At 44.8% G+C, this 26,022-nt stretch overlaps 2 long non-coding RNA genes across 4 annotated transcripts in view; both read right to left on the bottom strand.

The window, feature by feature from the left end:
* Positions 1-483: 483 nt before the first annotated feature.
* LOC120093616 (uncharacterized) overlaps positions 484-26,022 on the bottom strand; it is a 51,598-nt gene continuing 26,059 nt past the window's right edge. The window contains exon 3 of one of the 2 annotated variants that reach the window (XR_015624722.1): positions 484-1,699. This is a non-coding gene — a long non-coding RNA (uncharacterized LOC120093616). Of the gene's footprint in view, positions 1,700-17,043; positions 17,409-26,022 lie in introns of those variants that run through there. The other variant, XR_015624721.1, reaches the window with a different exon arrangement.
* On the bottom strand, positions 21,590-24,786 carry LOC134479698 (uncharacterized). Of its 2 annotated transcripts, none has more exons than XR_015624720.1 (2): positions 24,346-24,786; positions 21,590-22,499 (listed from the first exon to the last, which is right to left on the bottom strand). It is a non-coding gene; the product is annotated as an uncharacterized LOC134479698 (long non-coding RNA). The 2 variants fall into 2 exon arrangements; XR_015624719.1 differs by having other exon boundaries at positions 22,030-22,499; positions 24,690-24,786.

The following is a 26,022-nucleotide window of genomic DNA, read 5'->3' as shown; positions in this document are numbered from 1 at the left end:
ACACTGGCCGGTGTGGGATTCTTTGCTGGATAGAGACCAGCTGCTTGAGGAGATCCAAGACAATTTTGTTTTCACTCTGTGAGAGAACCGCTTTCCCTGGGAGGGCCACAACCTTGCTCCATGCTCTGGAAAGCCTAGAGCATTAGCTGAATCACTTCACTTCCACTCTGTCCTCAATGCTGGAGCAATGTGTTTGTTTGTTTTTGTTTGCTTGTTGTCTTAACTTGTCCCTGTCCCTGGCAGAACCTACTCTGTAAATGTGAATGGCGGCGTTAAATTGGGAGCACACTTGTTTACCTTTGCAGCCGTCTGTCTTCCAAGCAAGTCATTTTGGGGAAGGTGATGTCTGAATTGCTAATCCTCTAGGTATGCATTTCATCTCCTAGTAGTAGACTGTTGGAGACACCCTGGAAAAAAAGCATTTTAGTGTTCTGAAGCCTCTCCCAGGAAAGAGAAGAACACACAGAGGGAGGGAGAAAGAGAGGGAGTTTGGCATCATTTAATAAAGCTTTGTGAGTAACTCCTGTACTACCATAGATAACATTGCTAATGCCTGTTGCTCAGCAAGAGAAAATGTCCCAGGCTACACTTTACGACAAGCAGAAAGCGTCCAATGCTTTATACTAAGTGCCAAGTCCTTATTACTTTCTTAGGCATTTATTGTAATAACATGAGTCATGATGTTTCACTCTGGCATTCCTGAGGCGGCTCAGTGTTAGGCCCCGGGACCTCCGTGGAGCTGACTTTATTTGGTTTTCCACTTCCGTTTGGGAGCGAGAGCCGCATGAACTCAGACAGGGAGTCTCCCAGGAGCCTGAGTGGGCTGTCCTTTCTGTTGCTGTGTCTGTCTGCCTATGCTCTAGACTTTCAAAACGTGCAGAACTCAGGAGATACTCAACTGCAGCTACCTCTGCTCTCCCCAGTCTCCAGGCAGCAACAGGCCAGGGGCGTGGCAGAAATTTGCTCAAAGGATAGCAAAATTCTAAGGGCACTTTGGGAGAACTGTGGTCACACTCTTGGAACAGTGATGCAAGTGTGTTCCCAGAGTGCAGCCAGACGAGAAACCCTGGGGATGACAAGGTTCTAGGTAAAGTTACTCTCCAGAGGAGATGCAAGGGCTGGGTGTCAAGCGTCCGACTTCATGGAAAGGAGTGCATCTACACAGGGAGGATTTTAGAACCTGTTTCTATCCCTGCAGGAAGCGCTGTGTTCTCCTAGATTGTGGCTGCTCACTTGGCATGGTCAGTCTCCTCATTTCCGAGAGTCTGGAATATTCTCGCAGACCCTCACAGGTGACAGCACTGTGGAAAATATTTAGCATAGCCAAGGAAGGTAAACGAACGGAGATGGCAATGAAGGAATAATGTCTGTGAACAATGGATCCAGTGTTCCCTCTGTGTGTCAGCAGAGGGCGGGTCCTGCAGCTCCCCAAGCACCGAGCTGCTGAGGCTGGAACATTGGAGTTGATGGTTCCTTCATAGCTTGTCCAGTGAGAATTGCAACAAATGTATAATCTCTCAGTTTTCTATTCAGTGGGGATACATTGTCAACAAAATGTGGCTATTCCTTGCCTCCTGGTACTTAGTTTAGCCTGAGAGACAGATATTGGCCAAGTCAGTCTGTAAAGATACTTGAAATGTCAATTTTGCCAAGATTCACTCAGGTTGATCCAGCTGTGAGAGTATGACTCAGCCAATACCTGAAAGAAGAGAAGAACTTTGTTAAGTACTGTGGGCAGGAAGAACTGCATGTGTTTGTGAAGTAGAATACTAATCCTTACTAAGTAGCCAACTCAGACCTGGGCCTAGAGATCCCAGCTGGGGTTGTATGGTAGCCTCATGACAGAACTTTCTAGAATGATGGGAACCTTCTATAGCTGTGCTATTGAATGTAGTAGTAACTGTTCGTTATCTGCAGAGATTGACCTCATGAACTGTTGCTGGTATCAGGAGCTGAAATTTAATCCCATCAATGTAAATACACACAGCCTAATTTACATATTAGAAAGCATGGGTTTCCATGAGACACATCCGAATGCTGTCTAGGTTACAAGGTTACCCTAGGTTACATGGGATAACGGACTAGTAGGAAATAGGGGAGATGTTTCTAAGATGATGAGAGGCACACTAACCTCCAGGAGCTCACCAATTAGCTTTTACTCAAACACAAAAGTTGATTGGGAAACCACTATGGGCCAGGCACCAGGCTGAATCTGGAGATGCCCTTACTAAAAAGAGCAGAATCTGGCTCTTGTGGCACCCACATCTCATAGTGGCAACAATTTGATGTGATGGAGCTGGCAAGGTCTACCGTTTAAGGACAGTTTGGGATAGGAAGTACGTGGCCATCATTCTCTGGCTTACCCTGTGTGCATGGTTTTTCCCAACCAATCCATATAGGTCTTTAGATAAAGGGACAGAGCTGTAACATAACAGGCTACACATTGGAGCAAAAGTCCCCCAAGGTCTATCAGGATTTCCAAAGACTCAACACAGGTATCCATCTCTGGACTCCCAGAAGGGAGGTAATACCAATTATATTCTTCATATATTGATCAGAAGACTTCTATTCAAGGAGCCGGTGAGTGGCTCTGGATTTTGATCGAGCCAAGTTGTACTGGACGCTCAGTGACTCCTGCTTCTCACCCAGGCTGAGGAGGGAGTTAATAACTTTTACATGTTGTTACAGAGCACTTTTCTCTAAAACGGTACTGCTCAAACACTTTAGCACTTAAGCCTTCCTACTGTTATACAGAGAATGCCAATGGTTATTACATCACTGTAACAAAAGAAAAAGAAATAAAGGGAACAACACTTCCTGATACTCAATTAAACTCATTAGCCTAAATATTCAATTCCTGCCAGTACCCCATTTAAATTGTCACTTCAAAACAATTCATTTCCGAAGATCTAAATTACCTCCTCACACAGTCACCTGCGAAAACATTACAGGCCAGGGAGAATATGGAAGATTTCCTCCTCGTTGGAATCCCAAGATACTTGCCTAGGAACCATCCCCCTTTGGCACACTGGTTTTCCTATGTGTCTTGGTTCACAGCTTGTCTCTCCATCTTCGAGACTCAAAAGGAAGAGCCCAGAAATCAAGTCCCACTGAGTATAGTCTCGACTATTACCGCTCTGCAAAATTAACTTAGAAGTTGTGTTAAATCACATGGAAATAGCGACCTTTCCAGACACTCTGAACAAGACCTTCCAAGAAGGTCTGGAAATAAATTTATGGCCAAGAAATATTCTTCCTCAATTAGTGTAGTTTATACTGTTAAACTTAACATATCATTTTCAGAGTCTGAAGCTTATCCGTGTGTCCACCTCTCCTAAGATAGATAAATATCTCCAGACTCGTTCATTTCGAAGCAACCCTCTTCTTCTGTTCCTGGTAACGTGGCGTTGTATCTCCAGTCAATGCTGATGGCGACTTCCCAGCATGCTTTACTTGTTTGTATTTGCCAGTGTGCTCCCATGCCTCACTCTTCCCTTCTGCATTTGGTGTATTCTTTGGTATTTCTCTGAAGGTCTTGGTAGCGAGTGGTTTTAGTTCTTCAATGTCTCGGGGGATCTCTACTATTAAATCTCACTTAAAAGTGAAATCGTAGCAGGTTACAGGAAGCTCAAATAACTTGTGTTCCCATCAGTGCAAAAAAGATTTTCTTCCATTGTTTTCTGGAATCCATTGATTCCTCGAAGTCCGCTGTGATTGGTGAGCGCTAGCATGTTGCCATGGCTGCTGGCTTTCTCTCGATGACATGCGTGAGTATGTTTGTTTTTACTTCACGCAGTTGTGAAGTAAAAATAGCGATTAGGTTCAGAATCACACTTGGAACCTACATTCTTTTTCAATCTAAATATTCATGACTGGAGAGATGGGCGATTGAAAGCACCGGCTACCGCTCTTGTAGAGGACTAAGGTTAGATTCCCAGCAACCACGTGACAGCTCGGTTCCGAGGGATCTGTTACCTTCTGATCTCTGTGGGCAACAGGCATGCATGCACATGTGTACTTACACACATGCCGGCAACACCCCAAACACACAAAATTAAATAAATAAATCTTTAAAAGAAATTCATCATTTTTTTAGAGCTTGAAAATATATCTACCATGTTCTTCAAAAAATACCCTTTGCCTGCATATTCTGTTTCTCGTTCTAGCGACTTCTCTTCCTGTTCTATTGATTTTTCTCCTTGTTCTATTGATTTCTCTGCCGTTTCGCTGGCCCTCCCCTCTGTCTCTTAGAACCGTGTTTCCTCATATCCATCTCTGACCTTCCAGTTTTCTCTTAATCTACTTTACAGGTTGATTCACGCGTGAAAGCTTGTCGGGTGTAATGGCTGTCTTTCTCACACTAGACCAAAAACTCTCTCTTTATAACGGAACTTGCCTTTTTAGTCCAGCTCTTTTGGTCATTCTTTTCCTTTCCTCTTACTCTTAAATACTAATTAAAACACTCTTAAAGTGCCTCTTTTAGATTGCTTTGTATGATGCATTTGCTACCTTCCTTGCATGGAAGGTTTTGTTTTGCATTTTTTTTCCTCCTCCAAAAAGCATCTCTATTCAGAGGTTCAGATCCTGCTGCTTCTGAACCATTTTTTCCTGTTCATTTCTCATTCCGTGTACGTAGTGTGATCCTAGCACAGTGATCTTGGAGTTTCTATGTTTTTTGTTTTGTGGTTTTGTTTGTTTGTTTGTTTGTTTGTTTGAGGAAAGGGTTCCTCTGTGTAGCCCTGGCTGTCCTGGAACTCACTTCATAGACTAGGCTGGTCTAGACTCAGACCTGCCTGCCTCTCTACCTCCCCAGTGGCAGGACTAAGGGCTTGCATCACCACAACCTGGTGGGCTTTCTAGTTCTTTTCACATGCTTCCTTCCCTCTTTTTTGAGTACCACATCTCTGAACTGGTGGACAGTTTCCGTGGGGCTTCATTAAGACGGGACTTCTCAGAATGTAGCTTAGGCAGGATCTCAGGTCTGGTTTTATTTGGCTAGGGTGGGAGATTGCAACCCCCGTCCTGCACAGCTGCCCCAGCCCTCCCCCGGGCATCATGCTCACAAAGGAACTTCATTTCCCACAGCTTCAGAGAATTCTCTCAGAGTAAAGGGAAGTACAGAATTGAGATTCTGGGACTACCATCTCCCCCATTTGGTGTGTAAATAACTTTGGGGAAGTTCCTTTGTCTATACCTTGGTTTCCTTAAACACAGAACCGGAATAACCTTTGTTTCTTCTAAGAGTTTTGAAGGTTATACAAGTTAATGCACGCCACGTACTGAGCATGGGACGTGGTAGCAAGCACTAAATGTATTTACTTGCTTTCAAGTTTGTGTAACAATTTAAGTTTATTACACTTAGTTATATAGTTGTTACATATATACAGTTTATACATAGATGTAGTTTAATATAGTAATTTTGTTAATTATATTATTCCTTATGCTCATTTTTGCTCTAGGTTTGCTTCTATGATTATGTATATAAATATGGCTTGCATAGGTCTTTATTGCTGGAAGAGTTTGGTCTTTCTAAGATGGAGACACAGTAGTGGTGAGCCGGATATGGGAAACCTACATCATACTCAGTTACTGGACAAAGCTCTGGGGCCCCCAGCTTCCCAATGACTGAGAGCTGGTTGAGCCGGGCTGGTTTCTGCTGTCCTTCTGCACTTCTCATGGCTGTCACTGCTAATCTTCACAAATTCATCTTCATTCTGAGGGTCTTGGAACTCCCAGGATATTTAGATGTATTTGAGCTGGCAGGAGGATTGTTTTACTTCATCCATTCCTCCTTACAAAAGGTTTTTCATTTTGGCTTTCACCATTTTATTTGACCACACCGGCCAGTCTGTTTAACTGGATGTGGTATTTTCACAAGGAAGAATGATCTGAGGGAAGGGGACTCGTTCCCGAAAGCGGGATTGTGGATGCTAGTCTTGGCTCTGTTTCTGGGGTTTATTAAAAGAGTGTTTATAAAACCATGCTATTTGTATTTACCAGGACTATTGGTGGAAGGAAGGGGTAAAAAAAAATGGTCTGGGTCTCAAAATTCTCGAAGGATAAATCAATCATTAAGTGGATTGTATTTGTATGAATAACTGAGACTTGACACAATGTGTCAGCCTGTCCAGCTGCAAGCCATGGGTCAGCGAGGATTCAAATGCACAGCCAACCTTCTCCCATTCCTCAGAAGGGAATGAAAAGCTCATCTGCCCACCAGCAGGCTGCTCCCTGGATTCTTAAGATGTCTGAAATAATGATTTCACCTGCCTTGTGCTACCCTTCAGATCCTAACACTACTTAGAAGTCCTAGGGTGCTGACCTGCCTGTCCCCCTCGAGATGTAAGAAGTACCTGTTTGTGCACCTCTGTCTTTGCTCCCTTCCGTGCCTCCCCCTTGTAGCCTGATAGTAGCTTTGCACACTAGGCACTAAATATCTCATTTGAACAAAAAGCTGCCCCAACACAACCCTGAAGGTGTATGGAGTTTTGCTGCATGTCTGTGAAGTCGTCTAGGCTATGGGATAGAGTGTGGGGCAGCAGGGGTCAGAGAACCCCTTACACCATGAAATGTTCAATGCTAATTGAGCAGTCACTAACACAGACCATGGCCTGGACGTACTACAAGAAAATGTTGTAAATCTATAGGACTTGAGTAGGTACTTTATTTGTTCTGATTTCTATAGCTAAATACACAGTTTTTCCAGAAGGAACCCAGATGTGGTGGATTAATACTTTAATCCTAGCTCTTCAATATACATAGTATCAATCCACTCTACCAAATATTGATCAATTACCTACTATGTGTCAGGCACTGTGGTAGGCTCCAGAGAACAATGAAGACCAATCTAGACTTCATAAATTGTGTGCCTATAACCAAATAACCTTGTCACTCTGAGATTCATTATTTTCCACTTAGTAAAATGGAAAAGTTATATTGAACTAAATGAGAAAGTATGTGGTGAAGTGCTTTGGGTGTGTTGGAGATCACACACTTGCACATGTGTACTCATACACAGGTACAATTATCTTCTAGTCTTTTCAAAGCACAGTGAAGGTCAGTGAAATTTAATAAAAGAGTAAGTCATAAATTTTCATTTATGACTCAAGAGGAGAGGCTGTGTGGAGACTTTCCCAGGATGCACTAGGACCCTGAAAATAACTGAGGTTTTGCTCTGGCTCTCTAGAGGGGGGCAGATTATCAATGAAAAGCTGATATGAACCTTGTAGGGCACACCCTTGCTCCCAGTGTGCATGTTCTGGAGAAGCACATCAGTGGTAATCTGGGAGACTTTAAGGCTTAAAGGACAAGACAATACCACAGATGGGATAATGGAAAGGACTCAGTTGCTGTAACACCTAGGGCAGGCTGGTCCTGCTAGCATCCTCGGTGGAAACAAGAACTTGCTCTCAGAATCAGGCAGAAGTTGACCTGCTCCAGGGCCAGGTTTCTAAAACCATTCCCAAATGGGCACTGTAGCCAGGGCCAGAGAGTGGGACAGATAAAGAAGAGCAGAAAAATCTTTGGAAGTCTCTTCTCAGGAGAAGCCATTGAGATGATGTCTCACATAGGTTGTCTGTGGTTCCTGCTTTTCCCAATCAAGAGGGTACATCGAGAGCTTGCTGCAGTGTCAGGAGAGAGACAAATGAGGTGTTGTTCTCCAAAGGACTGAGAGGACTGAGAGGAGGGGGTGTGGACACAGACAGAGAGAGACAGAGACAGGGAGAGACAGAGAGACAGATGCAGAGAGAGAGATACAGAAAGACACAAAGAGACAGAGAAACACAGAGGCAAAGAAATACACGCATAGAGACAGAGACAAACAGAGAAACAAAGAGACACACAGAGACAGAGAGGTAGAGACACACAGAGACAGAGAGATAGAGACATACAGAGACAGAGAGATAGAGACATACAGAAAGACAGAGAGAGACACATAGGGACAGAGACAGAGACAGGGAGACAAAGATACACACAGGGAGACAGAGACAGATACAGCAACAGAGAGGCAGAGAGAGTTAGAGACACAGAGACAGTCACAGAGACAGAGAGACAGAGAGAGGGAAAGAGAGAGTCTAGTATGGCCCATGTAGTTCTATATACTGTAGGCTGACAGGACAGGGTGATCACCGGCTCTCTTACTGTGGGCTCTGCAAAGCCCCCCTTGATGAATGTCTACCAGCAACTTCCCTTAATGAATCCTTCACACAAACGCACTTTGCTTTTGTTTTTCCGGTTAGCTTGTGTTTCTGCTTTTACTCATCCCAAAACCGTTGAGTGTGACCCAACCCTAATCTGCCCCTTAGGACCTGGTGAAAGGGGCTCTTCTTCCATGGGGCATTTGTTTTTTTACCTTGTTTTTGTTTGGTTTGCTTGTCTCCAGTAAACGTCCCAAGCTTCTTTCTGCCTAGATAATCCTCCTCTCAGCTCCAGAGGTCTCTGTTGCACCCTGATGAGGCAAAGCTCTCTCTCCTTTCTTTCCCTCTACATGAAAACCTCCTTACCTCTCTCAAAGGACACTCCCTGGTCTGTCATTTCTGCACGGACTTGCTGTCTGTCTCCTTGGCTAAACTTGAAGCTCTAGGGAGGCCAGATTCCTTCAGGTTTACTCCCTAAGCGTATACTCAAGATGGCATCCAATAAGTATTTATCAAAGGAGTACATATAACCTTGTATCTCTTTTGTAATTATTCTTACAGAAACAGAAGTGATGTGTGGGGGTCACTAAGCCTCTCTGCCTCTTGGGATGCCATTACTTGTCTGGGCTGCTTGTCTCACTAATTGTAATTGAGGAACTACGCTGCACTTCCCAGGGCTGTCTCTCCCAGTCCTCTGTCTGTCTGGCGTCTCCACACAGTCTCATAGACCTCTGTTACATGATACCATGCTATAAGGACATGTTCCTACTTCTGGTCCCTCCCCTTTCTGTGTCTCTCAAGGAACAGCAAACACATTGCGGAGGCACCAGCACCCTGTCTGGATTCACACTGCATCACCTTTACCTGACCCCGCCCATTGGTATCCATGCTACAAGAGAGACAGGCCCCAGGGAGAGCTGGCCACTCCTGAAGATTCTGCCCCGAGACAGGGAGAGTGGAAATGTCTGTCCTGGGTACTTCCTGCAGTCTATGAATGAGGAGGGAGGATGCTCTCTCCCCTCCTCCCACCCAGAGAGTGTCCTTGCTGAGATAGGCCTTTTCGCTTCCTTTGAGGAGACATTCTTCAGGCAGATATTCAAGCTGAACTCACCCAGAGCAAAACCTGCTTGCCAGCTGTGGCCCAGCAGCCTGGTGCCCCTCCCCCAGGGCCTGGTCCTGTGACCGCCTAATGGGAGAGGGGTGTGAGAGCTCCCTGTGAAACATCTGGTCAGGGCCACTGTCATCTGGGGAGAGGGAGCACCCCCCCTCCCTGTCTGATTGTGTGGACAATCTGCTGGAGAAGAGAAAGTGTGTCAGGAGGAACAGGCAGTCCTCCAGGGTTGTCCTTAAGGCCTACTTTCTCCTGTGGCAGCCCTCAGGCATCCATTTGGCTGGTGCTTCCAGTCCTTAGCAACTAAGTTGCTGCTAGGTCCCCAAGGGGCTAAGCAGGAGGCTCTAGGGAGCACAAAGGCAAAACCTGGCAGTGTTCACTCATTCACCTGGGTCTACCCTTCTGCCAGAACTCCTGACTTCTTTTAACACTTTGTCCTGACCTCAGCAAGGACCTCTGTGTTCCCCCAAGCGCTTCACCCCTTCCCTCCTCAGACAGCGCTGTAGACTGGTGAGATTTCAGATCATCTCAAACAAGAGGTTTGTGAGCTGTTATGGGAATGGTTTTTAATGCCTAGCTACGTTAAGGGCGGAGGTGGTTTGTTTGTTTCTGCTTTTGTTTGTTTTATTTTCTCCGCAACTTCTTCGGAAGATAAAATTAAAATGTAAAGGATCCAGTAAGTGGTCGTTTCAAATTCTATTGGGAAGGCTTCAGGGGGCAGCCAGGCCTGTCAGTTGCCTGAGCCACTGCCCCCCAGACACCCAGACAACTTTTTTCCCATGTGCTTTCAGACCTTGAGGCTTACAGTCAGATAACCGTGAGTGGACCGAGGTTCTCTTGAGGGGCCAGGCTGGCTAGTGGTTTACCCATAACTTAGCAGCCTCCTAACAGAGTGGACATTATCTTAAGGGTACTGATAGATCAGGCATGTCACATGTCATTAAAATAGCTGATTGATTAGGGAAAAAATAATTAGCTCACCCTGCCTTGCCCAGCAGTCTTTTGACAGATCCAGAGGGAGATACAGAAAGGTCAGAGGTCATTCATCTTTTGATCATTTGTTTTCCCTTCAATGTGATGAAAAAGGCCGAGATAACCCTCGGGAAAGGGGGAGGGGTATAAACAAGTCTTAGCTGTTTGCCATTTACTGGGTGGGAAGCTATCCCCAGACTTTCTGGAGTGTGGTATGTTTACTCCAGTTACAGAGATACACTCTTTTAAATCAAACACTCTGTTAGTGCCTTGGAGTTGTAAATCAGTGGTTCTTTTCAAGTGACTTGATAGAATGTGATAGTCTGCTCTCCCCTGACAGAATATAAACAGGGAAACCTAAATATTATAGTCCAGGCCGTCCTTGGCGGACTATGAAACGTGTAGGTTCCGGTTGCTCTTCTTGCCTTTTTTGCCTCCCCGGCAGGGCAAGCATCTCACTGCTCTGGTCAGTATTCATTCTTTGTCTACTTGGGAGAGAAGTTGAAACTTTTTCTGTGTCCCAGAACAGTGTGGAAAAGGTATGCTCAGAAAGAGTCACCTGAAGCTTCGAGAACTTTGTGTGAAAGGATATCTATGGCAAGGTGTTGGGCTGACAGGAACCTGGCATTGGCCATTCTCGGGCCCTCCTCATCTGAGTAACCACAGGCCCAGCGTTTAACAATCAAACAAGATCGTTGTGAAACGCATGTAAGGTAATTAGTACAAAAGAAAAGGCTTAGCCACTGGATAACAGGTTTTCTACCTTAAAAAAAAATAATCAGAATTTCATCTGGGTAGAGTTTCCTGATGGTCGGCTTGTAATCTACTGGAGCAAATCTTTTAAGATGACTGAATGAGTTGTCTTACATGTTGCCAAGACAAAAGTACTTCAGAGGGAAAGGATTGATGCTGGCTTAAGACACTCAGCCAGCCCACCTCTGCTAGCTATGCTTCCTGCTCTGAAGATTCCACAACCTCCCCAACCGCACCTGGGGACTAAGCATACAAACACACGAGCCTATGGTGGATGTTTTATCCCCAAACCATGGCAATGGTTACTGGTTTTTAGCTGAGTAAACACACATTACATATTCGTGGTGGAAATTTGAGGAACAAAAACAACAGGAAAAAACTATCTGTAAGTCCTGTTTAGGATGAGTAATTTATTTAAACACAACATTTTTGTTTTGCCAGGCTGTTTTCAACATATGTGACCTTCTCTCCTCTGCCCCTCTTTCTGAGGTTGGCCTGTGTGCTATACATTCCATTTTGTGGTTGTCTTCTCCTTTCTCTTTTAAAATATATCTTTATTTTATGTCCGTGACTATTTTGCCTGCCTGGGTCCATGGAGGTCAGAAGTTCCTCTAGGACTGGATTTAAGAACATTGTGAGCTACCGTGTGGGGTTCTGGGAACCGAACCCAGGTCCTTTGCAAAAGCAACGAGTGCTCTTAACCTCTGAACCATCTCTCTAGTCCTGCTTTTGTTTTTCTGTTTCTTATGTGTATGAATGTTTTCCCACATCATTAAATGTAGCATTTACGAATCTGTGGGTGAATATGTGTGCATGTGGGTGCGTTATGGTTATGTGTGTGTGTGTGTGTGTGTGTGTGTGTGTGAGAGAGAGAGAGAGAGAGAGAGAAAGAAAGAGAGAGAGAGAGAGAGAGAGAGAGAGAGAGAGAGAGAAACAGAAACAGACATAGACAGAGACAGCTGCTATCCTCTCTGGGAAAGCCCATTAGGAAATGGCTTCTAAGAGCTGCCGAGATAGCTTGGCTGGTAATTGCACTTATCACTAAGCCCAACGATCTGAGTTTGATTACCAGGACTCCGTGGTGGCAGGAAAGTACCCACTCCATAAATTGTCCTGACCTCCAAACATAGCTGGGGCATTCGAAGCCCTTCCCCACATTAAATAAATGTCACACATATTGAAATGAAAGTGACACGAGGGATGAAATGGAAGCTTCTCTAACAGACACATGTCAGCTGTGAGGTGCCTGTTCAGGGAAGGGAAGGGGTCCTTTTCACGGCTAGTCTCACTATGCTGCCCTCCAACACTGGTACTTGTTGGCAAGGCCTTCTGTTTCTGTATGGGCTTTTCCCCTGTGGAATGGCATTTCATCAGAACAAAGATGGAGTATAAGTGGTAGATCTCTGCCTACTAGTGAGATATCTCTTCTGTGTTTGGTGACAAAACCACATTCCAAACACCATTTTTTGGAAAATTATTCCTCAGTCTTCACCACTGGGCCCCGTGCATTTTTAGATCGGTGACACTAGTGTTTGGTTTCCACGCACTCAGAAATAGGAACTCTTTGTGGGTTGATGCTATTCTCAGCATGAGATTGCATTGTTTTAGCTTTTTTTATAACTCTCTCGGTGCCTGGGTCTCCTCCCCTGCAAAGTAAAGATGGCCCTCTAGAACTGCTGGGGGTGAGCATGCGCCATGCGCAACACTGCTTGGCAAAGAGCGAGTGCTCGGTAAACCAGAGTCACGACCGTCATCTTTACAACCTTTTTCAAAAGTTCACAGCAAGACCAGCCTCCCAGGAGTCAGGACATACAAAGAAAACAACTTACTTTAAATCGTGAGTGCGGGATGTGTGTTCTTGGGAGTGCCCGAGTTACAGGCAGTTATGAGCTGCGGGAAGTGTGGGCCGGGAACCAAACTGGAGTCCTGGGAAGATCGCTGTTGTGTGCAAAATGGCTGAGGCACCTCTGTAGCCCAGGAACTCGAGTTTTCAAGAAGCTGCATGGGATTCCATGTACAGGGAAGACTGAGTACTGCTACTGGAGCACTGTGAGGAAAGGGTTCCTAGGCCTCCTGTTTTCCACCCGGTCACTCAGTCTGGAGGTGGTTGGGAGCCTAGGGAGTACAGATGCTAAGGTGAGAAACCGAAGCTTGGAAAAGTAAGTCAGCTAGGGTATCTCCGTGCCTTTGGCTAAAACTCGGACGTTTATGAGTACTAGCTGATGTGTGGCTTTCAGGGTATCCACCCGTTACTGCCTGTCTACACGTGAGACCAAATGGTAAACAAACAAACAAACAAAACAAAAAACAAAAAAACAAAAAACCCACTAAAAACAAAAAACAAAAAAACAAAACAAACAAACAAACAAAAAACCTGACCCAAGAACTAGAAATCTCAAATGCTTCATATTGGCTCACGCCTGTAATCCTAGGGCCTAGGAGACTGAGGCAGGTGGATGGTCACACAGGTTCAAGGTCAGCCTGAGCTTCACAATGAGATCCAGACTAGACTAGCATATCACAAACAAACAGTGAAGACATTATCACAAACAGATGAGCAAGGAAAAAAATCAAAACAGAACAAGACAAACAAACCAAGTTGGAATCTGTGCCTTGGCCATTAGCCTGGCCCCATGTTGGAGACAGGACACAGAAGCTGACCAGAGGTCACAACAAAGGCCGGAAGACTGGACAATATCCATGCGCCTTTCCAAAGCTTTCCAACCTCTCTGAAGAGGCAAGCGATGATCACGGCAGATTGTGAACCGATTGTTTCATGAATCAACAGCTCGTCCTGTTGCCTCATCGCCCCACCCCCCTTTCGGGTTGGTGGTCTTTGCTTACATAAGCTGTAAAGCTTGCTGGAAGAGTCATGAAAACTTAATGTTGGTCTTTTGGCATTTATAATACATACTTATTACTTCAGTTTGCAAACGGTGCCCATGTTAACTAAGCATCTCCTAACACGTGAGGGTATCTGCCTTGTTTGTTTTGCTACTTACTTTACAAATGGATCCAACATGGACTCGGAACAAACCTGGAGATTAGGGACTGTCACTACCGAGTGTTTTTCCAGGGTCCTGACACCATGGCAACGGGGAAAGACCTTCTTTTGTTTAAAACAAAACAACACAAAACAAAACAAAACCTCAACAACAACAACAAACTGAACGTGATGGAAAACAATATGATATTTAGGCCATAGAAAAAACAAACTTGATTTTCAGCAAGATAATTTAATAATGTTTTCTTTGGGAAAGGTGTAGACTGCAGTTATCTGTTCTCTGCCACCACAGGCATTGGGGAAATCTAGGACTATACCTGCCCATGGTGAACCAAGACTGGAACCTGGAGGATGTAAGGCTGGCACAGAACCTGAGGCATGATTCCCGGATGAGAGTTTACATTCTTTACGAGAATGTGGTGTAAAAATCAAATCAATTGGAATTAGACTCGTTTATGTTTCTAGAAGCAACATTTTCTCCCCGTATCAAAACGTTGAAACGCCTGAGAAAATAGAAGTGTCTTTGTGGCTATGAACTTGAAATGAATGGTGGCGATTTTGAGATACACGAGACATTCCTTCATCTTTCTCATTCCCATAAGGTAGCTAACTTGGTAAGTTGACCTGTGAACCGTTAGGGACGTGTTCATAGACTTGCTGGGGCCTTAGGATCTGCATCAGCAGGGCACACTTCCCTAATGGAGTGTGGCTCTGTGGCCTCCACGGTGTTTAACTCCAGAGCGATATAACTCGGGCCCAGCAGATGGCGTCTGGCATCTGGCTGGTGGAGTGCATGCATGTGGGGTAGGAAGCCAACTTTTCTCAACCACAGGACTCCTAAGTTCCTTTAGGAGTAATTGTGTAACAGTTTGCTACGTTTTGTTTTCTTGTGTGTATGAGGTGTGTGCATCTGTTCAAGTGCATGTGCAGGCCAGAGGATGGCATCAAAATGTCTTCCTCAACCTCTTCTTCACCTTAAAAAAATTGATATAATTTCCAGACATTTATATGCTACATCCTGCTTAGGCTTCCTGCCACATTTCATGTCTTCCCCTTACTCCTGACCGTCATCCCACGTCCCGATACACTTTCACATTTGTTTACTTTTATGTCTTGTTTTGCTTTGATGACCCACTGGGTTTAACCAGGGCCATTTGTATAGGTGTGGATGTGAAGCCATCTGCCACCAGAGCATGGATGACTCAGACTATTGAAGGCAAGGCTTTCTGCCCTCTGGAAACGTGTAGTTCTAACTGTTAGATATCGTGCTTGACAACCCAGCTCTTGATGCCTGTGCTGTCTAGCCCACCTGTGATGCAGCAAACTCCATTTTATTGATTTCCTCAATGGGAAACATGGAAGACCTTCCCTTCTTCTCCAGGACCTGTCTGGGGCACCTCAAAAAACTTGTGTGATGCTATGAAGCAGAATCATAGGGCAGGGCAAGAATAGGTCCTGGGAAAGGAAGAGTGCCATCCCTTCTAGACCCAGAGCAGATGTAGCACGTACTACCCTCTACTTTGTGTCTCCCCGGGAGCTCACAATCAAACTTCCTGGAACCAGGGCAGAGCTCCCTGGAATACTTGCTGTGGGGTTATAGTAAAACATGCTAAAAGACATCTCTTAGAGCTTTGGAAATACATTGTCTCCACACATAATGAAGGAGAACTTTACTTCATTGTCTTGCTGTGATCCCAGCCCCTTGGCCATGACTGTCTTGAAGACTAGGTCTGTGGGTCTAGACTTTCTGGATAGAATAATAGACTTCCAGACATAGAGTAGAAGCTGCCATTCTGGAAACATTTGCAGTGCATTTTCTCTGCTTGTCACTTTAAGCCTCTCCTTCCTTTGGCAGAACTTTCCAGCCCTTCTTCCTTGAAGCTCAAAGCAAACATGTCCACATGAAGCTTGTATTTGGTGCCAGCATCCTCAGGCTACTCTACCTATGATCTGGGCTGGGTTCCTAAAACCTGGCCTCAGCCTCCCTCTTCCCTCAGTCTTCCAATACGTTGCTGAGTTCCTAGCAAGTCTTGATAACCTCACCATGGATTCTATGGTTTGTAACAGCAGCAACAACAAAAACAGCACACACACACACACACACACACACACACACACACACTCACTCTTTGGGTTGGTGGGATACAACGAGGCTAAAAATTTTTTTCAGATGAGTAAAAAAAATTACAATTTCTAAATTACATACTCAGACATTACATACAGCAATGCTTGGCATGGAGGCATTTATTAAGCATATTCCGTAATGACCCGTCCAACAGCTTGATGAAGGTTTCCTCAAGATGTGCTCAGGAGCCATCACCAGGCCAAACCGTGACTTTAAAGCAGCAGTCCTAGTTTGAAGGCCTAGGGTCTCTCATTGACTAAAGCTGCTGTCTGGGTCCTTGGTTTGGTCCGTCAGACAAGTTTAGGTTGTGTCTCCCTATGAGAAGGTATGATTTCAAGTCTCCCCAAAGAAGATGCTGGGACTGGGAAGAGACCGGTAGTAGTGTTAGAAGTGTACTGTGCATCCTAAGGTCCTGAACACAGGATCTCTGGTTGTTTCTTCGTGTACCTGGCATGAACGAGGCAGAAAAGAAGTCACACTGTCCACACCTCCATGGGCTATAGCCCATGACTTATAAACGAACTTCATGCCCGGAGATCTGCCGGAGCATAGAGCTTGAAACGCTTTGTTCAAGAGGCATCCATGGGGGCTTGGGGATTTAGCTCAGTGGTCGAGCGCTTGCCTAGGAAGCACAAGGCCCTGGGTTTGGTCCCCAGCTCCAAAAAAAAGAACCAAAAAAAAAAAAAAAAAAAAAAAGAGGCATCCACAGACAATGCTTTCAAAGAGATCATCCCAGAGGGCGGCTTCTAGAATCATCAGCCAAGTGATATTGGCTCCAGGATCTGTTATCATCCCAACCCAGCAGGGTTTTCTATTTGCTACTAATTCTGATTAGTTGCTGCCAACTAGTTCTTTTAAAGCTCAAATCAAAACTAAACAATACTCAGTTGCCCCATTTCTCCCAGTCACGGTATCGCAAACACATTCCTAGATGGCTCACCTGGTCAGCTCCGGGTTTTCAGTAAGGAAGGGTGTTTTTGGTTGGTTGATTTCAGTTCTGGCCTTAATTTGGATCTGAAAGGTCTTCTAGGCCCTGTATGTGAAAGGCTTGGTTCTCAGCCTTTGATGCTATGGTCAGACTTTCAAGATAAAAGAGGATGGAGTGAGCATATCCCTCCTCCCCCCGCCATGCTTGTTGGAAGTCATGAAGGGAGTCTATGTTTGGCACGCCCCCATGTGGTGATGCTCTGTCCTTCACAGATTGTAGAGGCAATCCTGAAACCATTACCTAAAACAAACCTTTCTTCTGAATAAATCACCTCAGGGAGTTTGTTACAGTGACAGAAGCACTCCGGCTGGAACAGCCTAGAAAGAGGAGAAATGTTTTAAGAATGCAAAACCTGGCCCAGATATCTTGGCAAGGATCAAAACCTGGAAGGAAGTTTAGACACCAAGAGTCCCACCTGGACCCTGTGAAAGGCAGAACGGGATCATCTTCCTCCTTCTAACAGAAGCATCATGTGTGGCTTAGGCAGCCATCGGTGGATGTACAAGCAAAAGTGACTTAGACCCCTTTGCAGGCCTGAGCAAGAAACTATGTGTCGGAGGAGGTGAGCATGCTGTGGGCAGAGGTGGGAGGAGCTTCTGGCTTTCTGAAGCTAGCTGATTCACTGTGCCTGGTCACTTCCTACCCACAAGTCCTGTCTCATTCCTAGATCCCATCACTTCTCCTCACCCTTATGAGGTATATAAGCAAATAAATAGTAATTCGAATGAGCGAACGGAAGCAAGGCCTTTGTCGGGAAAGCAGAAATCTGAGGGGAGGGATTTGTAACTTGAATGTAACTACATTCAAGCCTCAGAATTCCCTAATTTGAAAGATTTTGGGCTATTTCAGACAACCCAGATTCTAATATCTCCTTCACTCTCACCCTGACATCACTGCCCTCCACCCCCACCCTTCCCCTTGGCTTCTTTCCTTCCTTTACTTCCTGCTTGAGTAGGATCCTTATACAAAGCTCTTCTTTCAGATTCCATTTTATAACGCTCAGCAGCCTAGAAATATCCAAAGGAAAACCACCCCACCTCGGAAGAGCTTTGATAGGGTTCTTAACGTATTAGCCATGCTAGCTACTTTGTTTGTTCGGTTTGCTTCTTATTTATGATAGGAGTAGATACCATTTTGGCAAAAAGGTACACACACACACACACACACACACACACACAGACACACACACACACACTTGAAGACACAGAAAAGTAGCAAGGAGAAAGAAAAGACCCATAGCATTCAAATCGTGGTGTCTCTAAGTACAGTCCTCAAGCTCCTTCAAGTTCCCCTCTCTAATCAAAGGTCGATTGGGTTCACATTTTAAGCTGCCTCACTTAATTTGAGAGCTTTCTAGATCCTGTGGGTCAGCATCCAGGGCACCTCTCATCTCCATCCAGGCTGTAATATTTGGCAGGTAGTTTTCGTAGTTCGTGGTTTGGGATTAGAGTGATTTCTTCACGAAGCTGAGAGGACTCTTTGCGTTGTTAGGTTTTTGTTTGCTAGCTTGCTTTATTTTTTTATTATTGTTTTGGTTCCCATCTATTTTGTTCCGGGGGCGGAGGGGGCGGGGGATGACGGCATCAGTGTTTTTACTCCTCTGCCTTTAACAAGAAGACTTACTTTTCAAAGTAATTATGTGTCTGCTTTTAATTTTTGTACCCCAAGAAAAAATTTAAGAGCATCATGGCCACAATTCTGGTTAATTCTGAGCTGCTGAGGCCCCTGATCCAGGCGACCTCCCTAAACTGCCGTTGCTTCTCTTCCGATGGTGGCTTTCCCACAGCACTGGCAACAGGGGTAGAATTTTCACAGGAGAGATGGCTCAGCTCCCTGGGAGCTATCACCACAGATTACCCATGCTGAGAGAACAGACCGCAAATTACCCCAGCTGCAGACACTTAACCCCTCCTGCTGCCCACAAGGACTCAAGACCTTCTCAATAACCCAGAGAGCATCTGGGGAGGAGGAAGGGCTGGGCCGGGGTGCAGTGCTGAGGCGGCAGGATCCTCTTTGCTAGGGAGTTGCGCAGTTGAATCTAGTCGAGTAGCCCCCCATCCTGTTTTCATCCAGAAGAGACTGTGAAGGGATGGTTACTGCCTGAGTTTTAGCTATTTCTGCCATCTGTTGAAATGAGGGCTTTGGAGCAAGATTACATCAGTTTTATAAGATAAATAAGCTACTGTTTTGTACATCTGAGGTGCAAGGTGTAAATCTTGGCCCTGCAACTTCTGCGATTTTAGCAGCCTCTTTTAGCTAGAGGGGACAGGAGCGCAGCCTCGTCTGGGCTCTGCCACTGACTTGGTCGATCTAGATGCCTAAGGCTAACTTTCATCAACTCTGAAATAAGAGGGTGCACTGGGTCACCATTTTGCTTCTGTTTCTATTAGCTATAAAGGTCGATTGCTAAAAATCTTACTTAGACAGGCGATATATAGTAATAGATAAAGTTTCACTGGCAAAGTGGGGAGGGGGGATCCGAGACCACATTCATGTGGGCAGGGAGCTCTGAGGGTCTCCTGTGAGCCAAGCCACCTTCACGGAAGCTGTTACCATTCACTTTGAAGATCAGAGAAGACTGTGGCTTCTCTAGTCCTTTTTATCCTATTACATTATTGATTGATTGATTCATTCATTCATTCATATGTGAAGAGGAATAAACGTCGTGGCATGTGCGGAGGTCAGAAGATTTGAGTGTACTCATCTATGAAAAACAACCGCCCCACCCCCACCCCACGCAAGGTAACCATGAATTCAAAGTAGAAACAGTCACTATAGTCTAATCAGTATGGTGGAGTCATACCCTGGGCCAAGCAACAGCCATCCATCAGGTGATCCAGAAGACACCTCTTCACCCTGCCAACAGCCCAGAAGGTGGCTGTGATCCTAATAAGACAGAGGAGAACATTGTAGCCTGCTAACTTGCTCCAATAAGATACTATTACAAAGAGGAATGGGTGTTTAAAGAGCCATTTACTCTCATGAGAAAGAAAAAGAAAAGTTCAACTTCGAAATCAGTTAACTAAAGCAGTGGAAACTTCTCATCCCACAGAACCTACCATGCAGGGATTCCTGGGTATTTTTGCATGCAAAATGGACAAGGAAAATGTTGGAGACCAGGAAAAAAAATTCAGAATTTTAGAATTTTAAATGTACATTAAAGCTCCCTACAGCAGTGGAGAGAGCCTGTGGGTATTCCAGGGAGGGTTACCAAAAATGCAGGCGGCGTCCCCTCCACCCCATGGACTTATATTTTAAGAAGTTCAGCCATTCCAGTCCATGCAGAAAAATACTCTCAAAGGAATATTTACAATGTGGATCTTATATTAAACATTTGGTTTTATATACTTAAATATTTATAAAGACATATGTGGAATAAATTTCAGCCTACAAACTGAAGTGAGCAAAACATATCAATTTCCCTCCTTCTTTAAATCAATGTAATTTTGTGACTCTCGGCCTTCATCCTTTTTCAAAGATGGTAAAAATATTTACCTCCTGCTTGCAGACCCCCCCTTTCCCAGAATGTAGAATGTTTAATTGTAATGAAAACAGACAACTGGGGAGGGGGCTGTGCTCTTCCGTCATCTCTGGGTACACCGGTGTCCCACTGGGAAGCCCATAGTTATGTCCTGAATATTGATGGCACCATTTGAGGTTGGGGGGACCTTTCAGATGTTGCTAGGCACATCAACAATTTATCTCTTCTGGGCAGGGCCCGCTGTCTGAACATAGTCCCTGTGGCATCTCATACTAGCCTTCCTCCTCAGGAAAAACAAAACAAAACAAAAAACCATAACTAGCCTCAGTGCTCTGCTGTGCCTGTCTTGAAATTCCAACAGAAGCCTCCATTTTGCCTCTGCCCCTGTAAACCAATTCTGCCTACAGCCTCTACCTCTGCCTCCTCTGCTCCCTTTTTCAGGGGTCTTTAGTTCTCTGACTCCATCTTATCAGGGAGAGGAGCCCCTCTTTCCCACCGTCTGTGCTTTAATGCCTTTACTTGTCCCCCCTGGAGAATGGGATATTTATCCCTTGAGTTGATCCAAGAAGGGCAGCAGATGACTTGCGGGCTGGGAAAGTTGCTATTTTCTATTCTGCAGAGGTCTGGCTTTGTTAGCTCACTATGTTAAATCTGTGATCCGTGATCGGTTTCTGATGGTTTTGCCACTTGAAAAGAGATGCTGGGATTAGAACTTCAGCACGAATTGCTGCTGCACCCAAGAAAAGCAAGGTGAAAGCCAGAAAAAAACAAGGTGTAAGGGTGGTGGTGGGCAGTGCACACCTTTAATCCCAGCACTTGGGAGACAGAATCAGGCGGATCTCGGCGAGCCTGGTCTACAGAGTGAGTTTCAGGACAGCCAAGGTTACACAGAAAAACCCTGTCTCAAAAACCAGAAACCAACTAACCAAAACAACCAAAACAAAAAGCCAGACCCCAAACCAAACGAAACCACTCCCTTCCCCCCACGTAAAGCAAGTCAAAGGGTAGAGACCTCAGTTGGATGTGATAGTAGGCAATCTTTATATGTCTCAGCTCAATCTGCGACACCTTAAACTGAAAAGAGATTCTGCTCACAGTACACCAGAGCAGTAAAATGTGAACTGGGGCCACTGCAGGTTGGGGCTCATGGTCACAGATGTAAATGCTGGGGGGGGGGGGAGGATTTGAACTCCAGGCTACTCCAGCACTATTCTCACATTTGTTAGGAGAACCCATGACTAGATCAGCCTCTTGACCATGAAGCCTTTGGTCTTGCTGTGGTCTTGTTAATTTGGTTGGAGAAAGAACGGCGAGGTTCACAAGAAGAGAACCACATTCATGAGAGGTCCTGAATGTGCATTCCTCAGTTGCAATTGGCCAGCGCTCCAGGCATGAATGAGGGGAGTTTCATCTTCAATATTTACTGAAAACAGACGCTGAAGTTTGAGAAGCAAATGTAAAGTGCTCATTCCAAAAGCCTTTTTATATACATGTTAAATCAGTTTGTGGGAAAGAGACCACAGAGATTGTTTAAACATTCGTACTGATGACACTCTGGTTCTAAAATATGCAGTTCCTTGTAGTTATATGCGGAATTAATCACATATGGAGGAAGTCATCTTTTGAAACTGGATTAAAAGGAAATAGTTCATAACTCAGTGATATCAACGTGCACACCCCATGCCTGGGATGTTCCTCTGCTTATCTCCCACTGTCTGGAAATGTTATTTTCTCACTTGGGGTGCCATGATCCAGTTTTGTGGCTCTGCAGAGAGAATCTGGATGTGGGGCCAGAATGGAAGAGATATCATTTAAGAATGACTCGAGACCAGAGCAGTTAGGGGTCTCTTCCTGACCCTCGATTCTGCAGTTCAGCTGAGTTCTCTAGTCCTGCCACGTAGGAAGACAGTTTGTCTTTATCCTGGAACTTCACCAGAAGAAGATAGAAAGTTATTTGGCTTAAAGATTCTTCCCTCACCACCAGTTTCTGGATGTCCACCTTTAACTAAGTTACCCCAAATACTCAACAGGAGTTCTTGTCAACCACAGGTAGTTAGACAGCTTGGGAAAGAACCCTTATCTATTGTATTCATTGGGGAGCCTGTGACAGTCCCCTAGGCACACTCTAAGTACTGGTCCAGGTCTCTCATTCACTCCCCCAAGACATCATCTGCTACACAAAGTACTGGTAGGTGGCCCCATGTGTCTCACCCGTGGAAGTCACACTGGTTCTAAGGAAGCTGCTGTTTTTTAAAAGACTGGTCCCACTAATATATTCTCTCTCTCTCTCTCTCTCTCTCTCTCTCTCTCTCTCTCTCTCTTTCTCCCTCTCTCTCCCTCTCTCTCCCTTTCTTCCTTCCCTCCACCTCCTCCTCCTCTTCAAGATACAATGAATTGAGAATATCCACATTGACTTTGAAGTTCCTTCCCTTAAGTGAGAGATTGTGTATGTGTGGGGGTGTGTGTGGGGTGTGTGTGGGTGTGTGTGTGGGTGTGTGTGTGTGGGGTGTTTGTGTGTAGACTGAGACATGAGGCAATCCTGAAAATATGAATGAAAGAATATAAATATTTCCCCAGCCTCTGTACTCTTCATTAAAATACACCAGAGGAAGAAGCCAGGCTGCCCCTTCTATATTTAATTTGGACTCTAACCTCTTCAGCAGCGTGATTAATTTTAGCTTATCATATGGAATGTCTGCCTACCTATAAATAAGTCTATTCATCTTTAGGAGAGCATAAATATGCCTCCTGTTTTACAGTCGTTAAAAAAAAAAACCTTTCATATAATTGTAATGAGATCTCTTTCCAGGACAATAGCTCAGCTCAGCCCGGCTCCATGATGCTTTCTTAACTACATGGTGGGGGAATGTAAGAGAAAATGTGTTTCCTCGGACGACTGTGAACAGAGTTAGGGGGAGTGATGTGAACAATGGAAGAGAAAGGAGGACCTGACCAGTTCTCCAGGAAATACTGAGGAGAAATGGAGAGGAAGAGCCGGGAGGAAGGGATGGAGGGGGGCGGGCAGGAGAGAGCAAAGGAAAGCAAGAGCGTTGGTAGGGCAAACCTAAGGTAGACACAGAAATTTCATTTTTTAGCTGTTTTCTCTGCTGTCCCCTAGAATTCGAGAAATGCTCCCCACAATTCTTGTTCATTAGCAAACTGAGTCTGCATTTTCTCATATCTCAGAGGTCCCTAGGCTCAGGTAAAGTCTGTATGTCCACACAGAAAACAAATTTGCCCATTCCAAGAGGACTGTGTTGTCAGTCGCCTTGAGGCAGATGATACTGAAAGATTTTTTCAGGGAATTTGGAAGTGCGGCTCAGTGGTAGGGGACTTGCCTGGCTTGCTAATGTGCTAGGTTTAATTCTTAGCACCACACCAAAACAAACAAACAAGCAAACAAACACAACCGATTTATCTATCACAATTTTAACAACAGATGCTTCAAGTCGGCTTTATCAATAAAAGCAACCTGTTAGATGCGAGGTGATATCATATTGTTGTATATGAAAATCATATTGTTGTAGGAAAATGTACCTTGTATTTCTAGAACTACAACCCACTTCTTGAACTCAGACCTTTAAATGAAAGCTCGTTCACACATGGAACTCACATATAGGAAACGCTGGACCAGATTTCCCTCGCTAGGTCAGCCTCTTTTTTTTTTTTTTTTTTAAAGACTTTACTTTTAGGAGACAAAGGACTTGCCTTTCCCCAGAGAAACCTCTCCCCATTGATAAATAGTGAACAAAAACAGTGTTCCCCAGACACACCCGCAAGTATCTGAGCTCCCAAGAGCAGGAGGCTTTAGTTCCAGGTCATATTTTCAGAAGCCCCTGCTTAGCCACGCTTTGCAACGCGCTGGAAGCATTGGACAAGCTAACAGAAGGCACTGCTGCCATTTTCCCCAACATGGTTGCTCTCTGTGAGACATAAACATGCATTCACAGATCAAGCAGGGCTCGTGGAAGATGCTGAGGCATCGGTGAGCGATGTCATTTCCACCACCAGTCAAGCGATCGCAAAGATCTCGAGGGTTAACTAGAGAAGACAGTGCTAGGGGGCGAAGAATCGATCGATCGAATTGATCGATTGGCAAATGATTGCCACCGTTTACCCAGTTAGGCTCCACACAGAAGTACTAGCACACATTGCCATGGTCTAACCCAGGACCAGGAAGTAGGAGGATAGAGGCTTTCAGGATAGTTTGATCCAATGAAGTAACACTCCCTTGTTGCTTGGTAACAGCAACGTTCTTTCTTGCAACCCAGGCCTTAGAACCAAGTTACATGGGAGACCGTGTTTGCACAATGTCCTTCAAAGAATCCAGTAACTTAGCTCCACTGGATGGGAGCCAAGACAAGCCTTTTTAATGCCAAATTCCACTACAGTGGGTCATGTTATTGGATGGCTTCAGTGAATTTGGGACAGGAAAAAAAGGGCCCTGTTTCCTTTAATACTTCTTTTTTTTTTTGGACTGAATTATCCAGATAATTGCTTCACTTTTCAACCGAGCTTGTAGTTGAAGGCACACAGAAGATGATCCACTGAGGTTTTTGTTTTGTTTTGTTTTGTTTTGTCTTAGAAATAAGTGCCATAAAACATATAACTTTATACATTTCAAAAAACTCTTATGGACTTACGCATCTTTTGTTTGTTGGTTTGTTTGTTTCCTTTTTTTTTTTGTGATTCATTCAGAAAAGATTTGCTGAACCAAACTAAAGATATGCGTTGTGATATTTGTTTGGGGTGCTCCAGTGAGCTGAAAAAAATCTCGCAGGTGTTAGGAAAAACACAGGGAAAGGGGGTCAGAAAAAAAATTCAAAAATTTCTCCTGAAATGCTGTTTCCCTAAAGACTCAAGTCACCATTTTTAAGCAAGTGCCTTTGAAGCCCCCATGGAGCCTTGAGACCACAGCACCTCTTCTCTCCCATTCCTTCAAACTGCAAAGTCCTGAAATACCACTAAATAAGGGTGATGTGAATGGACATGTCACACAGACTCTCATGACTACTTGCTCTATGTCCACCTCTAAAGCTCGTTTGTGGTGTGTGTGTGTGTGTGTGTGTGTGTGTGTGTGTGTGTGTGTGTGTGTGATTTCTTACAAATGTAAAAACAACCTGCTCAGTGCATGTACTCTTACTTGTGTGTACATAATTTCAAAACTGGCCACTTGTTATTGGTGGGGAGCACTTCCTTGGGGTAAAGGCTTTTCTCCTGCTCTCAGCTGTTGCTAACTGCCTATAGTTCTCTGTCTAGGGTTGGGCTCCATGAGATTTCTCACTTCCTTGTTAGTGTAACTGTTGGTATCACCTTTGTTCCGGTCTAGTTTAGGAGCTCATGTTGGTGAGTCTTCATGGGCATTGGCTGTCCAGGAACGGGAATTATAGGTGGTTGTGAGGCTCTGTGTGGGTGCTGGGAGCTGAACCCAAATCCTCTGGGAGGTTAGC

Source organism: Rattus norvegicus, chromosome 7 (assembly GCF_021556685.1).
Source record: "Rattus norvegicus strain SHRSP/BbbUtx chromosome 7, alternate assembly SHRSP_T2T, whole genome shotgun sequence".
Classification (NCBI taxonomy): Eukaryota; Metazoa; Chordata; class Mammalia; order Rodentia; family Muridae; genus Rattus; species Rattus norvegicus.
This window is presented reverse-complemented; position numbering and strand designations above follow the sequence as displayed.